This window comes from Quercus suber, unplaced genomic scaffold (assembly GCF_002906115.3).
Source record: "Quercus suber isolate HL8 unplaced genomic scaffold, Cork oak 2.0 scaffold_288, whole genome shotgun sequence".
Taxonomy (NCBI): Eukaryota; Viridiplantae; Streptophyta; class Magnoliopsida; order Fagales; family Fagaceae; genus Quercus; species Quercus suber.
This window is the reverse complement of record NW_027069744.1, coordinates 107249-114418: the sequence shown is the minus strand read 5'-3', so window position 1 is coordinate 114418 and position 7170 is coordinate 107249. Positions and strand designations below refer to the sequence as shown.

The 7170-nt window shown below is 34.5% G+C and overlaps 2 long non-coding RNA genes across 2 annotated transcripts; both read right to left on the bottom strand.

The window, feature by feature from the left end:
• Positions 1–610: 610 nt before the first annotated feature.
• LOC136071140 (uncharacterized) lies at positions 611–2396 on the bottom strand. The gene is made up of 3 exons (XR_010632454.1): positions 2212–2396; positions 1935–1977; positions 611–894 (listed from the first exon to the last, which is right to left on the bottom strand). It is a non-coding gene; the product is annotated as an uncharacterized LOC136071140 (long non-coding RNA).
• A 632-nt stretch (positions 2397–3028) lies between these two features.
• LOC136071133 (uncharacterized) lies at positions 3029–6206 on the bottom strand. The gene is made up of 4 exons (XR_010632442.1): positions 6070–6206; positions 4476–4538; positions 4200–4242; positions 3029–3403 (listed from the first exon to the last, which is right to left on the bottom strand). It is a non-coding gene; the product is annotated as an uncharacterized LOC136071133 (long non-coding RNA).
• Positions 6207–7170: the final 964 nt, after the last annotated feature.

The window sequence follows — 7170 nt, the reverse complement described above, 5'->3', positions numbered from 1 at the left end:
AGAACATAGTATTCAAAATAAGAGCAAGTCTACTCAAAAGCATGTTTTATTGGGAAGCAACAAAAACAAATCAACCTTGGGTAAAGCACCACAAGCAAATGCACCACCCCTGGTATTAAATAAACCCTGATAATGCAACCAGGGAAGCACAAAATCCAAGCTTGAAAAATAAAAATCTAAGTTTGAAAATAAGGGTCATTATTTTAGGAAAAAATTATTACAAAGAAAAAAAAAAAAATATATATATATATATATATATATAAGAGAAAATCAACAACCCCCAAAAGGTCAAGCAACTGGTTAAGGGAGAAAAAATATCAATAATACACGGAACAACAGGTTATGATAAATAACTATGCTCGATATAAATATCTTTTTTTTTTAATATAAATTTTTTTTAACTCACAATAGTGGTAAACCTTGCTCATAAACATCTTAATCCTGTACTTAGAGAGAGATTATTGACATAGGTCCCTAACAAACTACATCACCCAAGTAGAGTACCAAATCGCAACAAACAAAATCTATAAAATAAATTGAACAAGTAGTATCACATTTTGGTGAACAGTGTTAAAAGACTTGAGAGAAATCAAGAGAAGGGAAAAGTTTGCCTATTGTTGCAGTCAACAGAGCACATACACTTACAGCTAACAATCATATAAAAAGATTGCAAGAACAATATATTCTCTGCACCACAAAATATCACAGAACAGAACATATAAGATACATACCAAAATCCACAATTTTGTATGGCCGCCCTTTGGAGAAGTCCCACGTAATAAGCTTTGAATCAAGACCTCCAGTAATAACAGCCAACATTCCCAAAGCAGAAATAAGTACTCAAATAATGAAGATTAAAGATTCAAATGCATGTCTTTTAGATTTTGGAACAAACTGCACAGGTACAACATTTATGTTACATATGAATGGTTCAAAAATCATAACAAAAATCCTATATATACCCTGGCTAAAGATGTCTCCAATAGCAACTAAGTTCATATTAATAGTAGCATCATACCAAAATTTGATAATGGGCATCCGAACTCCCGGGAAAAGCTAACATATTTTTCTCAAAACCATTTCCATTACCACCCAAGTTCACTCGTAATAGTGGCAATTAGCATACTCTCAGACAAGTGACTAGTTACTAGATGCAAGTTTCAAACACAGTGAATAATGAAAGTCAATGCAAGGAAATCGATGATACAGTGATTTCCATGAGTTGAGTTACAGCATGTTTGTACACATCAGAAGAACGAAAGTAATGGTTAAGACTGAATCGATCGTTTGTTCCTTTTTAAGGAAACTTAGGCTGTGTTTGGGGCTTTGGGTGCCCCTGAAATTTGAGTGGCCATCCTTTGTTACAAGGTAATCATAGCTAAAAATAATGGACTATAGAAAAATCAGATGCCATTGATACAGTTGGCACTCGGCAGTCTGTATCACTCACTAGAAAATGAAGCATTTGACAATATTTCAAGCCAATTTCATGGTTGTAGTGGTACATTTTTCTTTCTTGTCTTCTATGACAAAGCTCGGACTTGGACACATAATAATCCAGTCAAGGCATTAATTATGCCTTCCCATGCACTCACACTTTACCTTCTACAAGGAAACCATAATTCTAAGAAGACCCCGCTTTCTTCTGAACTTCATCATTGTCCCTTATTTACTAAACTTTAGACTTAATGAATTCACAAACCAATCAACTGTTAAGGTTTTCCTTTAAATTTGCCAATGCTTTATGTTGAATAAGCAAAGTAGCAAACTACCATGTGAGCAGATTAATGTCCAATATGCAATCACTAAAGCTAGTTGCATCCAATGTAGCCATGCTCTTATATCATCATTCACACCCAATGTACATGCTTGCACACATGCGAGAGAGAGAGAGAGAGAGAGAGAGAGAGATCAATTAAATTTACAAGGGATACCTTCCCAGGGACTCCAAGGAAGGAACTGCACACTGCAACAGATCTTTAAAATAGAGTTAAGGTGGAAGAAATACAATACAGGTCTCATACACAAGGTTTACAAAGAAAGAACAGAACACATTTAGGGGAAAAAAGTAATTTAAAAATCTGAGGAAAAAAAGAAATGAAAAGAAAAGCAATGAGCAAGAAAATAAGTTGCCGAACCAACCATAAGTTACATAAACGGAACATAAGACAGGTCAACCAAAAACAGAATCCTAGAAATTTACAAGGATACACTTGTATGGCCCACTCCTGCTCTTAATGTTTTATAAAGGTGACGCTGATGAATGTCAATGATCTGCCATAGAGATCATAATCAGCAGTTGACTGCAGGAAAGCAGCGTTACCAATCTTCTATTCTTGTTTTTAATGCTACAAAATAACTTGATATGAAAAACCTTATTATTGGAGAGAGAGACAGAGAGGGGACACAGTGTACTGAAAATAGAAAATATAATCATGTTTGAAAAGTTGGAAGAAAGAATTCTCAGGTAACAAGAGTAGATCTCATATATGACAAGATATATTTACAATAGCAAATCATGTCTTCTGTCACATATCCATATAGTTATCACATTGTGGGCCAAAAATCAAAATTCACATATCAAATGGTGCCATAAATTTTTTTGAATAAACTAAAAGAAACGATACATACCAAAATTAGCATTCTTGAAAATGACATGAATCACATTAGAACTTTATTGATTTAGATACAGCTGTCTAAGCCAGAATCATGGCCTCCATAGGAAAACCATGGGGTTATAAAACAATGCTAGGAGAAGCCCCTTCATTGCTGATGCATTTTAAACATTTACGAGAAACCCCTATGATAATGATATTACTTATTAAATATGCCAGCATCGTGAGCCGCAATCAGAAGCAAAATGTAACTTCATAATCCAGTGGATATATTACCACTGCGAAGCATTATGAGTAGGAAAGTGTGTATACAACTCAATAAACATATCAATTTTGATCAAAATAGCCAATACAGTGTAGTGACGAAGCCAAGATTGAAACACAAGGTTTTTTTTTTTTTTTTTTCGTTGCTCCTTTCAGCCCCTGTTTCAGCCCAAAACGTTGCTCTGTTTCAGCCTCTGTTTCAGCCCAAAACGTTGCTCTGTTTCAGCGTTTTTCCTCTGTTTCAGCCCCTCTGTTTCAGCGTTTTTCTCTTGTTTCAGTCCAGCCTCCCTTTTCAGTTTCAGCGCCTCCCTTTTCTTCTAAACGTGTTGCCCTTTTTCAGCCCAAAAACGTTCCACTTTTCAGCCCAAAAACCTTCCTCTTTTCAGCCCAAAACATGGCTCTGTTTCAGCCTTTTTCTCTAACGTTTTTTTCTGTTTCAGCCCTCTTTCTTTTTAGTGTTCAGCTGCCTCTCTCTAACTGCTTCATGTCTCTTTTATTTGGTTACATCTTTATTTCCTTCAAATCTGCAATAAAATTTAAATAACAATAATGAAGTCTAAAATCAACAAAAATAAATAAAATTAGACTAAAGTTTAAAGTTGAGAAGTGATAAATTATGCCAAATTATGCAAGTCATCAGTAATGGTTAAGACTGAATCGATTGTTTGTTCCTTTTTAAGGAAACTTAGGCTGTGTTTGGGGCTTTGGGTGCCCCTGAAATTTGTGTGGCCATCCTTTGTTACAAGGTAATCATAGCTAAAAATAATGGACTATAGAAAAATCAGATGCCATCGATACAGTCGGCACTCGGCAGTCTGTATCACTCACTAGAAAATGAAGCATTTGACAATATTTCAAGCCAATTTCATGGTTGTAGTGGTACATTTTTCTTTATTCTCTTCCATGACAAAGCTCGGACTTGGACACATAATAATCCAGTCAAGGCATTAATTATGCCTTCCCATGCACTCACACTTTACCTTCTACAAGGAAACCATAATTCTAAGAAGACCCCGCTTTCTTCTGAACTTCATCATTGTCCCCTATTTACTAAACTTTAGACTTAATGAATTCACAAACCAATCAACTACTAAGGTTTTCCTTTAAATTTGCCAATGCTTTATGTTGAATAAGCAAAGTAGCAAACTACCATGTGAGCAGATTAATGTCCAATATGCAATCACTAAAGCTAGTTGCATCCAATGTAGCCATGCTCTTATATCATCATTCACACCCAATGTACATGCTTGCACATATGCACGAGAGAGTGAGAGAGAGAGAGAGAGAGAGAGAGAGATCAATTAAATTTACAAGGGATACCTTCCCAGGGACTCCAAGGAAGGAACTGCACACTGCAACAGATCTTTCAAATAGAGTTAAGGTGGAAGAAATACAATACAGGTCTCATACACAAGGTTTACAAAGAAAGAACAGAACACATTTAGGGGAAAAAAGTAATTTGAAAATCTGAGGAAAAAAGAAATGAAAAGAAAAGCAATGAGCAAGAAAATACGTTGCCGAACCAACCATAAGTTACATAAACGGAACATAAGACAGGTCAACCAAAAACAGAATCCTAGAAATTTACAAGGATACACTTGTATGGCCCACTCCTGCTCTTAATGTTTTATAAAGGTGACGCTGATGAATGTCAATGATCTGCCATAGAGATCATAATCAGCAGTTGACTGCAGGAAAGTAGCGTTACCAATCTTCTATTCTTGTTTTTAATGCTTCAAAATAACTTGATATGAAAAACCTTATTATTGGAGAGAGAGAAACCTTATTATTGGAGAGAGAGACAGAGAGGGGACACAATATACTGAAAATAGAAAATATAATCACGTTTGAAAAGTTGCAAGAAAGAATTCTCAGGTAACAAGAGTAGATCTCATATATGACAAGATATATTTACAATAGCAAATCATGTCTTCTGTCATATATCAAACCATATAGTTATCACATTGTGGGTCAAAAATCAAAATTCACATATCAAATGGTGCCATAAAATTTTTTGAATAAACTGAAAGAAACGGTACATACCAAAATTAGCATTCTTGAAAATGACATGAACGACATTAGAACTTTATTGATTTAGATACAACTGTCTAAGCCAGATTCATGGCCTCCATAGGAAAACCATGGGGTTATAAAACAATGCTGGGAGAAGCCCCTTCATTGCTGATGCATTTTAAACATTTACGAGAAACCCCTATGATAATGATATTACTTATTAAAAATGCCAGCATCGTGAGCCGCAATAAGAAGCAAAATGTAACTTCATAATCCAGTGGATATATTACCACTGCAAAGCATTATGAGTAGGAAAGCGTGTATACAACTCAATAAACACATCAATTTTGATCAAGACAAACAATACAGTGTAGTGACGAAGCCAAGATTGAAACACAAGGTTTTTTTTTTTTTTTTTTTTTTCATTGATACCAATTCATTTAGGGTTAATTGAGAACTAATATAATTCCCATCATGCTAGGATCTCCATGATCTCAATGATCCTTTGGTAATTAAATGTTACTAATCTTTAAGCACTTTTGTCATACTACAGACATTTTGACATCCAAGCTCACTGAAAAAAATGCAAAGAGACTATGAGCCACTTACTGACTTGCAAGGTGTTATGACTGTCTAGGTGGATATAATCTTGATGGGTGTCAAGTTTCAATGAGGCTTTAAAATATGCACTCTTACAAGCATGAGGATGCACGTGTGTATGCATGAACACACAATTAACTAAGAAAGATCTACACTTGATCTAATTATAAGAATTTAGACAAGTAATTTGATAATTATTTAAGAGGAAATTAAAAAGTAACTTATTGCACATAAAAATTACCTTTAACTGAGAATAAATATAGAAGAGAAATTGATGTAAAATTGTGAAACACGATAACATACCGGAAAATATTACTAAAATATTCCGTCCCACTACTTTTTAAGTTTAACTTACAATTTTAATGTGGGTGATGAGGGTAACATGACTCTTACTATTAGTTGGGGCAAGGCAAGACTTGTTTGGGTGGGATCAAATATGATTTTATAGGTTTTTCTAGGAGGACAAGATTTTATTTTCTTTTTTCTTTTTCTTTTTTTGGTGGGGCAGAGGGCAATTGTCTCCCCTGGACCACCCTACTCCTGCCCATGATCCAGTGAGTCAAAAAATAATAAGTACCTTAACATCACCACCATCATCTGCAGCAGCAAGAAAAGACAACTTAGAGTTGCATGCAATCTGCAAAAACAGAAACAGGATTATTTTAAGAGATCTTAGTATGAATTGATTAATATATAATTAACATGTTTAAGCATTAAATAGGAATTTTTTTTCTAAATAACAACAAATATTAAAAAATTTAGTTAAGTGTCACGTTCCAAAAGAATGTAGAAAACTAGTATCTCGAGTGTCTAAAACTCGAGTTCCAAGATAAAAATCGAGTTTTTAAGTCTCGATTTGTAAGCGGATAAGTGTGATGTGGAAAAAAATCCACGTGAAAATCGAGTTTTAAAGACTCGAGTTCCATAAACGCCGCTATAGAGCTTAAAAACGTCACTATAGGGCTTAAAAATGGAATTATAAAAAAAATTTGCAGGAAAACGCCGCTATAAGGCTTAAAAATGTCACTATAGGGCTTAAAAACGCCACTATAGGGCTCTCTGAACCTAGTATTCAACACTTATAAAATTTTTTTTTGCAGAAAAACGCCGCTATAGGGCTTTAAAACGTCACCATAGGACTCAAAAACGCCACTATAGGGGTGATCAAAATAAATTTTTTTTTGCATGGAACTCGATTTTCAAAAACTCGAGATCCATGTGGCATTTTTAGTCCGACAACACTTGCGAGGCGAGTCTTTAAGACTCGAGTTTTAAAATGGATCTCGAGTTTCTAAAACTCGAGATGCTATTTTTCTTAATTCTTCACAACTCTGCCTAACTTACTATATACTTGGCCTTTATGTTGTTAGTCTGCCCATTACCCCCATTAAATAGGCCCAGAAGTAGTTCTGGAGCTTAATACTTTAACTATAGAGCCAGAATAAACGAAAATAGAAAAAGACATAATATCGTAGCTGCACATACTGAAAGTGATATTTATATTAAATTATATGAATAGAAGTAAAATATGAAGAAGAGTCGCAAGACATAATTGGGGCAGTATTTTGGTCTGGGAATTCATATCACAAATTTTTTTTATTAAAAAATGCTTTCTTACAATGAATGTGTATAAATCATTCCATGATTCATAAACCAAAAAAGAAAAAGAAAAAAAGGA